Source organism: Marmota marmota, unplaced genomic scaffold (assembly GCF_001458135.2).
Source record: "Marmota marmota marmota unplaced genomic scaffold, marMar, whole genome shotgun sequence".
NCBI classification, from domain to species: domain Eukaryota; kingdom Metazoa; phylum Chordata; class Mammalia; order Rodentia; family Sciuridae; genus Marmota; species Marmota marmota.
The window spans coordinates 9906910-9918167 of NW_026000026.1; the positions used below are offsets into that span (position 1 = coordinate 9906910).

The 11258-nt window shown below is 43.3% G+C and overlaps 1 long non-coding RNA gene across 3 annotated transcripts in view; it reads right to left on the reverse strand.

The window, feature by feature from the left end:
• LOC107137331 overlaps positions 1 to 8754 on the reverse strand; it is a 22549-nt gene extending 13795 nt beyond the window's left edge. The window contains exons 1-2 of one of the 3 annotated variants that reach the window (XR_007350377.1): positions 7779 to 8754; positions 1439 to 1864 (exon numbers count right to left, since the gene is read on the reverse strand). This is a non-coding gene — a long non-coding RNA (uncharacterized LOC107137331). The remainder of the gene's footprint in view (positions 1 to 1438; positions 1865 to 7778) is intronic. The other 2 variants (XR_007350378.1, XR_001502846.2) reach the window with 2 other exon arrangements.
• Between the last annotated feature and the right edge of the window lie 2504 nt (positions 8755 to 11258).

Genomic DNA, 11258 nt, shown 5'->3' on the forward strand with positions numbered 1-11258 from the left:
TTTTTTTTTTTTTTTTTTTTTTTTTCTGTTTACTTCTTTAACTGTGAGGCCCCACACTGAGGCTGATTCCGTTTTGTCGGTTATCATGATCATTCATGACAACATCACATCACTCTCAACATAGATCCCCTGCAGTTAATCTCTGGGAATGTGGAGTTTTGTTTTTTAAAGGGCTCTTTATAGGGTAATTTGGACAGGTATCTTTTAAAGCTTTTAGTGCCTTTTTTAAATTTTTCTTTTTGATCTTTATATTTAAAGAACACTTCAAGGTTTCTGCATTTCTGGGACAAATTAAAGATTAGGCTGGGAGTGAGAAGTTCAAGAGCTATCGCTGCATTAAAAATGTGTTTATCTGCAAATTAAAAAAATCTATTTTAATTGTCTACTTTGCAGGAGACAGATCCTTCTAGCCAAGTAAAGTTCTGCAAAGCTATGGTGGGAACTGAGACTCATTTGTGGGGGGGCGGGGAGCTGGTACATATTAAAAGGCCTGCCCCAGCTGGGGGAAGCAGCCTGCTCACAGGGCTGTCAGCCTTTACTGGGGGGACTCTGTTACTTACGTTTGCACTTTGGGCCCACTGGAGGGAAGGAGGAGGAGGAAGTAACTAGGATTGTGGCATATTTGAAGGAAGCAGAGGCCTCAGCTGGTTGCTAAAACATCCATTTGAAAAATAAATACATAGTGCACTCAGGCACACAGCAAATTGTGGACCAAAACCAACAATTTGGTTTTAGGATTCTGGTGTTCCAACTGGGTAAGGTACCACCCAGCTCACATCACCTGCCCCTGGAATGCACTTGATGAGATGGGTACCTGTTGATTAGTTTTGGGTATGCCTTATGAAATCCATTTTTTAATAAACCTTTTTACTACATTATGAAATTTTCTTAAAATTAGAACACATTTTGTATTATAGTTTTTTTTTTTTTTGTACCAGGGATTGAACCCAGTGGGGCTAAACCACTGAGCCACATCCCCAGCCCATATATATATATATATATATATATACATATATACATATATATAGTATTTATTTTTTATTTGTACACAATACATTTATTTTGTTTATTTATTTTTATGTGGTGCTGAGGATCGAACCCAGGACTTCGCACATGCTAGGTGAGTGCTCTACCACTGAGCCACAACCCCAGCCCCCCTTTTATATTTTTTATTCTGAGACAGGGTCTGCCTGAGTTGCTTAGGGCCTTGCTAAATTGCAGAGGCTGGCTTTGAACTCAGGATCCTCCTGCCTCAGCCTCCTGAGCTGCTGGGATTACAGGCCTGCACCCCCACACTACTGGGCTGAAGATGAGGCCCAGAGGTAGAACACTTGCCTCGGGCCCATACAGCAGACACACACACACACACACACACACACACACCAGCCCTCCCAAAACTGAGTTGAAAATTGAGTCGGTCTCTATGACCTTTGCTTACTTTTTTGGAATGTCCCTCACAAAACAATAAATCATAACTTTATCAACTTCCCCAGAGGCCTTCAAAACAAAAGACCAAAGTTCAGCTAAGTGCAATCGCTCTGTAAATTCACCCTGCGAGGTAGTATTCCCCAGATGGATTTTACAAGTGTAGCATTGAAAAAGAACTGTGAACACCGGTTGTCCTTTCCAAACGCTGAGTGAGGATCTTTGGCCAAAGGGAACCTTGGGCAGACTCGCATCATGATTCCCAGGGGCTGCTCCGGCTTCGGGTTTTAACTTCCTTAATTGCAGAACTGAAGGTAGCTGAGTGCGGAGGGAGCCAGAGCCCAGGGTTTCAAAGATAAGGAAGCAGTGAACTCACTGCCCAGCCTGGTCTCCAGAGGACTCCTGCTTCTAGCCTGGGAACCTCCTTTGTTTTTCAGGCCTGAAAGTGCAAATAGCATTTTTCTATTGCAAGATAGAGATCTGTCTGTCTGTCTGTCTCTCCCTCTCTCTCTCTCTTTTAGTAACTCAAAGTACTTCATAGTTCATTAACACTTATTAAGAGAGTTTTGTAAAATGTCCCCACCGAGAAGGGAAAGTCACTCCTGCAGCTTCCCACTTCTTTTTGAAAACTCCCTGAATCTCAGTCTTGGCTTCCCTTTTGATGAATCATCTGGGCTCAGAAGATCATTCAGGAAGCACACTCCACTGGCTGGGGACTATCTTTAGGAGTCAAATTCGCTAAAATTTACTGGGTTTTGTTACTCAAGCTTGATCATTCTTCAGCATTCATCCTTTTAAACAGAATCTAGAGATATTTAAATCTTTGCAATAAAATGAGGAGTTGGGGTTTTAAAAAAACCCACTGTTTTCCCCATCTCTCTCTAATCATTTTCATTTTCCCTCAAGAATGGGGAATTTTAAATGTCCAGAAATATCTAGCTTTTTTGTTTTGTTTTGTTTTCCCCTCTTATAGTCATTAGGTAAAAAAAAAAAAAAAATCCCTCATGTGTAAGGAATTAAACACCTAACACACATGTATAAATTTTTTGGTTACACAGAAATCATTTTCACTTGAGTCAGACATGCATGCATGGAAATGTCACAGTCAAACCATTAATTTGCATAATTCATATGAGTTAAATAATAATAAACTGGAATCCCTTAAACTTTGTTCCTCTAAGAACTTTCCATTTGGGCTGGAGATAGTCTCAGTGGTGAATGCTCACCTAACAGCCTCGAGGCCCTAGGTTCAATCCCCAGCAGCAGCAGAACAAACAAAACCACTAGACCTGTAGACCCTTCCATTGTTTGACACTTTTACAATATATGTGTGTATTTATAGCTGCTCTTTTACAGATATAAATACTTAGTCTAGGCACAGGGAGGTTATTGAGAAAGTAGATGTAGAATCAAGATACTAAAACCACAGCACGTTAGGATTGGAAACCATGCAATTTTGTTTATTCCAGCTCTTTAATTATAGAAAGAGATCCTTGGGCTGAGAGAAGCTGTTTGGCTTGCCTTAGGATCATTGGATTCTGGTCCTGGATTTGCCGTATAATTTTTCATGTGAACTGAAGGGCTTCTATTCCTTTATCTGTAAGGCAGGACCAATTTTAAGAAACAATTTTAAGTTGGTTAAACCTGTGTGATTTTGCAAGCACATTTTTTAAATAATTTTTTTCTAGTTGTTGATGGACCTTTATATATATATATATATATATATATATATATATTAGACATTGATGGACCTTTATTTTATTCATTTACTTATATGTGGTGCTGAGAATCGAACCCCGGGGCCTCACACATGCTAGGCAAGTGCTCTACCACTGAGCTACAGCCCCAGCCTGCAAGCACAGGTTTTGAAGCATGCAAAAGAGGACATCCAGGAGTCCAAGTGACTAGCAGGCCTGAACTTTTTGCCAATGGATCAGTTTGTTTGGGCCCTGAACAGATATGAGGAGTCCTTAACCAAAAGGCAGAGTTCTGTACATTCTCACTAGCCCTGGACTCTGGAGAATCCTCTTAGCCTTGATTCCTGATTCCTTCAGAGCGTGTGGCAGCAGATACTGGACTATCCTGAATTGTCAGAACCTGGCTTCCTGCTTCACCCAGCCGCCTTGTCTCCATTTCACATAGTTTTCAGTTTTGCCAGAAGGAGACTGTTGTACTTTTTGGAATTTCCTGCACCACTTATCATCTCAGGCTGAACATTAATGATTTATCCAGGGAGGGTTATTAAAATTGACTGTAGTCTCTGAAGAAAGGATAGTTTGTCAAACCAACATCTTAAGACTAATTGGATATATTTTGCACGAATTGTGATTAATGCAAGGTAATTTCAGAGGAGGGCTTTTGCTAATTAATAAATCAATCACACTGACTCCTCTAGGTAGACGGAACTTGAAAAGTTCATTGCTGATTTGCTCAGAACCAGGATCCCATACATACACGGGCTAGTGATTTAAGGCAATTCTTAAGAAAGCAAACAGATTACGCAACACCTTAATTCAGAAACAAGTTGCTTAATGTGTATCCTCCCAACACTAACAAGCCTGAGAAAGAGAGTGTAAAATGCAGAAAGTACACAAGAATATTCCTGCTTCTTGGTTGATTCCACCTTCACACATAGCTCCTGTTGTTATGAAGTTTCCGGAAAGGTCACATAGAAGCATGATACTGCCACAGAGGGGTTACTGAAGTCGCTGAAAGCACCACACACTTTTTAAAGTTATTATTATTAAATATGTTTAGTCGTAGATAAACTCAATACCTTTGTTTTATTTATTTATTTATTTTTATGTGGCGCTGAGGATTGAACCCAGTGCCTTACACATGCAAGTGCTCTACCACTGAGCCCCAGCCCCAGCCCCAGCCCCCCCACACTTTAAAAACAAGATAAAAACTTATCTGAACTGTTACAAACTGCACCAAAATGCTAGAGAACTTTTGTGATAAATGCAGGTGAAAATGCTTTTCTTCTGTCCACAGAAAAGTTTACTTGTTTGTTTTTTCCTATGTTTGTTTTTCCAGTCCTGGGGATTGAACTCGGGGCTGCTTCCCCACGGAGCTACATCCCCAGGTCTTTCCCTCTCTTTTGAGAGAGTCTGGCTAGGTTGCCCAGACTGGCCTCCCACTTGCCATCCTCCTGCCTCAGCCTCCCAGCCACTGGGATTACGGGGCTTTCAGGCGTGCGCCATCACACTGGCTAAAGTTTAGTTATTTTAAAAAAAGCCACTGGGATTATGATTTCAGGAAAGCACAATGGCTTGTTTTTGTATCACTTCAAAAGGGACATATATGACCTTCAACAGAAAGCAGTAAGTTATTCAAAGAATTCAGTCCTACAGCTAGAGCATGGAATCTGAGTGATGTCATACGTGTGCTTGGAAAGTCTGAGGTACCAAACACAAAAAAGCAAAGTGCAGAAACAGTTTAGTTTAGGTCCTGTATAAATTAAACCAAAAATGATTTTTTTGTTTTTTTCAAAGTGTGCTTTCTGTGGCCAGGGTATTTTGAAAGATTGTCCGGGAGGAACGGGTATTTAATGAATGTTCACATACAAAAGAAGGTGGAGTCTGGGTCCACCCCTCAGGCTCTACCACCACACAGAACAATTGGAGAACTAGACTTTTAATGGTGCCTGGCTCAGGACCCCCACCCCCACCCCGCCCCACAAATGACGTCCACACCTGCTTTCTCTGGATAGGATGGGGAAGCAGGGGTGAGGGAGTGCACACAGTCCCTGGAGGTGGGAAGGGGAGAGGAGCAGGGAGGAGGGGGATTTAGAAGGACCCTTAGCCTCAAAACCTTTCCACACCTACCCTCCTTAGCTGCGGCTCAGTCATTCTTTGGAATGCAAATACGGCATTCATGGCTAATCTGGTCTTTTGAGTGGATTAACATTTAGTCAGTCATTGGTGGTGGGTGGGGGAGGAGGAGGAGAGGAGAAAGAAGAAAAGGGATTCTTTTTAAAAAAAAGTAATAGTGGGAGAGAGGGTAATGGTGACAGTAATGGCAACAATGACACTAGCTGCCCTGCCCTGGCATTTCTGAAATGCCACATATGGCTAGGGACTGGCCTTCTACTCTTCTCCTTAAACCTCCAGTAAAGTCAGCTTCACCTTAGTGGACGTTCTTTCTGTTTCTAAAATCCTTTAGTCATCTTTCCTGAGGGCATTTGATGTTTTTCTTACCTTAAACTCTCTTGTTAGGGGTCATCTACGTAAGACAGGTGCATTATTCAGGGCTAAATTCCCAGTTAAAAGGAGATGTAGATAGAGCTGAATTCTTATATGGGCTTTGATACTCTGAACAGTGAAGTCTTTCTCCCTTAGCATGCCCATTCTGCCATCCAAGCTGGGTGACCTTGGTCAACCTCTGCCTGACTCAGTTTCACCATCCATAAAATGGGTATACTTCGGGGCAGGGCGTGGTGTTTGGCGCACAATTTTAATCCCAGTGGCTCAGGAATATCAGTTCAAAGCCAGCCTCAGCAACAGTGAGGCGCTAAGCAACTCAGTGAGACCCTGTCTCTAAACAAAATACAAAATAGGGCTGGGGATGGGGCTTAGTGGTTGAGTGCCCCCGAGTTCAATCCCTGGTAACCCTCTCCACAAAAAAGGGTATACTAACAATATCGCCATCTTCAGCTTGAAATCCTGAAAAGGACCAAATACGCTAATGAATAAATCCTAAACAAAGATGGGCCATTATTTCTGTGGTCATTTTGGGTTGTCAGTTAAGAACCTGTTATAGCTGCAGACTGGAATTGAATTAATGTATCAGGAAAGTATGAAAGATAAGTAATTAAAAAAAAATATATATATATATATATATTAGTTGTAGGTGGACACAACACCTTTGTTATTATTATTATTTTTAATGTGGTGCTGAGGATCAAATCCAGTGCCTCAAGCATGCTAGGCGAGCACTCTACCACGGAGCTACAATCCCAGCCCCTGAAAGATAAGTAAGTTTTGAGAAAGTTTATCTCATGGGTATCACAATTTACTTGCTGCAAAAACTTCTAAAAGCTAAATCTGTTTCTAAATGAGATATGACATTTTAGGCATTTTGTCTTCTAAGAACATAGTAACTTCATGAAAAAAGAAATAGTTTCCCACAAAGGGATACAATTTGGAACAAGCAGGTAAAGAAAAGCAGGCTGCGATGAGTGGCTCACGCCTGTAATCCCAGCACGGAGGGAGGCTTGAGGCAGGAGCATCATAAGTTCAAAGCCAGCCTCAGCAATTTAGTGAAGCCCTAAACAACTTTGCAAGGTCCTGTCTCAATAAATAATACTAATACTAATACTAATTGGGCTGAGGATGTGGCTCAGTGGTTAAGCATCCCTGGGTTCAATCTCTGTATCAAAAATAATAATAATAAAATAAAAATTTTTTAAAAAACAATATTTTTAGTTGTAAATAGAGGAATTTTTTTTTTAAAGATTTTTTTTTTTTTGAGAGAGAGAGAGAGAGAGAATTTTAATATTTATTTTTTAGTTATCGGCAGACACAACATCTTTGTTTGTATGTGGTGCTGAGGATCGAACCCGGGCCGCAGGCAAAACCCGGGCCGCAGGCATGCCAGTCGAGGACGCTACCGCTTGTCCACGTCCCCAGCCCTAAATAGAGGAATTGATTAGGTGGATTTTGGAAATTCATTCCCCCCTCCCCCAGACAAAGTCAGGTTTGTAGGTCAGACAGTACGCAGCTGTACTTAACAGATTAAGGAATCTTTTTGCTTTTCTCTCTTGGTTCTCTCTTCTTTTTTATTGTGGTGCTGGGATCAAGCCCAGGGCCCCGCAAGCCCATGCTACCTGAGCTATGCCCCAGCCTGCTGCGAAGCTGCCGCAATGTCTCCATTTTTGGTACAAGAGGGCATCCCCCCTGTTTCTCCTACTTAGCCTTGCCAATAAATGTCTCGATTTTATTGGACTTTGCCAAGAATCGATGATTGTTTTTATTGATCTGTTGTTTTTTTATGCCGCAAATTTCTGCTTTTAAGTTGAAGAATTCCTTTCTTCTATTTAGATCTACAGATAACATCCGTATCCCTAGGGCATTGGAAAGTACCTACCAAATGGAGAATAGCCTTGGAGTAGGGGAGTGGAAAGGGAGCCACCAGGGCTACCAGGGGCACTTCACAGGTGATCCAATCATTTCCCATTAACAGAGATTACCCCCTCTTTTATTTTTTTTTAAGTTTCGCTTTGAGATTAAAAAATTATTATTATTATTATTATTATTATTATTAGAATATTTTCAGGTGTTACTCGAATAATTAAAAATACGAAGCAAGCACCCCAAGACTCCTTAACCATGTGCTGGCTAGGCTAGGCTCACCTGCCAGGTCCAAAGAGCAGGACTGGGGAGAGGGGGCGCGGGCAGGAAAAAAGGAGGGCCCGAGGCGAGCTGCTTTCTCGGGTCATCCGGTTCTCAGCCACTTTCTGTCGCCCCTACCCACGGACTTCCCCCCAAGTGCGCAAGGGCCGGCGGGTGGGGACTCGCAGTCGCCGCCGCTGCCGCGCGCACGCGGGGCGGTGGGAGTCGGTGCCGGCGGCCGGAGCCCGGGAGCCCCGGCGCTCCACGAGGTGGGGGAGGGGAGGGACCACGTGACTTTTTGGAAGGCCGACTCGCTTCTTCATTTTGATCCTCCAGTAAACGCACCCTCTCCAGAAGCGTTGAGTGAATCGGAAGAGTAATGTCATGTTCCGCTGGAAAGGATCGCTTCTGAAGTTGACATGAACTTGGTCTTTGATCCTCCTCCTTCGTTGGCCTTAAGAGTTACTCCTCTTTCAAATCAAATAATTTGTTTCTTTCTCATTCTGAGAAAAGCTTTCTAGATGTGATTTCCCTTTTGAAAGCAAGACTTTGAAGTCTTTCTCCAGCACTTCCTTTCTCAAAGGAGTCAGGCCTGGGGGCAAGAGCAAGGAGGGAGGGGTGTGCAGTCACTTCCTAATAGCCCAGCTTTCCCCAAGAACTGAGACGGCCCAGCTGCTGGAAGGCCTTTCCATAGGCCGCTCTGGGGGTCCAGCACCCGAACTCCTCTCCTGAGCTGAAGGTGGGCAGAGCCAAAGGAAGAGATTTTGATCAGGAAGGAGTGGCCTTGAGTTAACCAGGGTTCCAACCTCCTGCGTTTTGTCCTTGTGTCCCGGGCCTTCAAGGAGAGATGGTGCAGCCCAGCGTGGGACATTTATTTGGAAGTGGCTGCAGTGGAAGCCCTTGCTTCGTGGGCATCACCTTGATTCCCCTGGGGACCAGCCATGGTGGCTTGTGCCAGGTGGGAGCCCCTGACCCACACACAGTGGCTAAAAATACAGCCCGAAATTCAGCTTCTCCAAGAGCAGTGAGAGGTTTGTTCAAGGAACCACCTTTAATTGTCTTAGAAGCTCCTGTCAGATCAACATGTGGTTTCACTTCTTCAGCTGAGTTATTACATGTCAAGCTGGTTTTTGTCAGTTCCCAGCATTTAAATGTATTTTCTCTTTCATGTATTTGATGTGGCTCAGAGAACCTGCCCTCCCCCCACATAGATTTTATTGTTTGATTAGATCCTTTTTTGTTAAGTCAGATCAAAGATCTCTTTTCTTTAGGAGGAATCTTTTATTAAAACAAATCAATAGAAGGGATTCCACAGTACAGAGGCATGTTGTTTACAAAGTTTTGAAAAGGGGGAAGGTTTCAATGACCAAAAGGGAAGAAGGAGGCTTTCCTTCTGTATCATAGTCACCTGTTGCAGTTGGAGGGACAGGAATCTTGGCCTTTGAAGCTTTAGATTTCCTGTGCAGAGGCTTGGCCACCTTAGCTGGAGAGACATATCCTGGGAGAAAGTTGCTTTACAGTTTATGATATAGAATTACCAAGAAGTTAGTAGTTCTTTTTAAGGAATCTTTTTGCTTTTCTCTCTTGGTTCTCTCTTCTTTTTTATTGTGGTGCTGGGATGGATACAATACCTTTATTTTATTTATTTATCTTTATGGGATGCTGAGGCTCAAACCCAGGGCCTCACACGTGCTAGGCAAGTGCTCTACCACTGAGCCACAACCCCAGCTGGTAGTTCTTGCTTACCTACCCGGGTTCCTGCCCCTAAGATCACTTGGAGGCCAGCCCCAATAATTCAAACTTTCAGCCTGTGTCTCAGATGAGCTTACATCAGGAGACAACACAGAATGTTCCGGAAGGGCATGTGTTTCTGTAGCACCCCGAAGCTACCTCTCTTGAGGGGCCACCACCTTATATTATGTAATGATATGGTGTAATATTTGCGGATGCTCAGCAGAAGGAAATGGGTACCCGCTTGCTTTGTCTTTCCTCCTTGCATGTTGAAGCCCTGCATCTCATGAACTTGAACCGAATGAAGACAGAGTTGTGGGATGGGAGGGCCGTCCGGCCATGGCATCTTTCACTCCCTTAACTGCCAGGGTTGATTTGGCTACTCTGGCTGCCTAGATCACCTCTCTTGCTCACGGATCCGTGCAGGTCCCTCCCCAGACCGAAGAGTATGACCTTCCCTGGATAAAGGAGAGTACCATTCTTCAAGCAAGCGTGTACAGGAGCTCCTCAGCAAGAACCTCCAAATATGTTCTCAAGACACATTTGTGGCCAGGCGGCAATGTAGCACACACCTGTAATCTCAGCTACTTTGGAGGTTGAGGCAGGAGGATCATAAGTTTGAGGCCAGTCTCTTAGGGAGAACCTCTCTCAAAATAAAAAGGAGAGCTGGGCGCGGTGACTCATGCCTGCAATCCCAGCCACTTGGGAGGCTGAGGCAGGAGGATCGTGAGTTCAAAGCCAGCCTCAGCAAAAGCAAGGCGCTAAGCAACTCAATGAGACTCGGTCTCTAAATTAAAGACAAAATAGGGCTGTTGATGTGGCTCAGTGGTCAAGCGCCCCTGAGTTCAATCCCTGTTACAAATAAATAAATAGAAAGGACAAGGGATCTACTTCAGTGGTAGAGCACCTCGGGTTCAGTCCTCAGTACCAAAATAAAGAAATAAAATCATGGATGGACCATCATATGCTCTCCGAGCACATTTTCTCATACAACTCGTGTATTTTGAAACGGCTGCTCCCCAAGGGCAGGATGTTGGTCTTATTTTGCTGCTATGTTCCCAGCACTTAGATCAGTACCTGAGACATAAAAGAAGTTATTTGTGAATGAATGAGGCTGTTAATGTCCTTTCACCCCCTTTTCCGGTCGTGACCGAGAGAGGGGGATTGAGACAGTTATCCCAATAATTCAAACTGAAGATGACTTTCTTCTGAGTGATTTGCGCAGTCCTGTGGATGGTGGCTACATTTCTCCAGTTGCACTGCCTCTGAGGTTTGGCCTTAGGCATCCAGATAGTGTGACACAGTTGGTGCCGCTCCAGTGCTTACAACAATGTATTCTTTATTCATTGAACTCATCAGGCAATTCCATGAAAAAATATAGAAAGATGTATTATTTGGTGTCATGAAGAACTGTTGAAACAAAAATTTAAAACACATCTTTTAGACTGGGGGATAGCTCCACAGTAGAGAGCTTGCCTAGCCTGTGTGAGCCCTGGGTTTAACCTGCAGAACTGCAAAATAAAAGAAATAAAAATAAAAGGTTTTTTTGTTCTAATTTCTCTTGGTGCTTTTCAAACTTTAAGTGTCTAATAGAACTTTCTTGACCTTAGCCATGGACATTTAGGAAGTCAAAGTACTTTGTATGTAGAACACAAGTACCATGCTAGGGGCAGTTGCCTGTGATCCTAGCAACTAGGGAGGCTGAGGCAGGAGGATTGCAAGTTCGAGGCCAGCCTCAGCAACTTAGGAAGACCCTGTCTCAAAATTAAA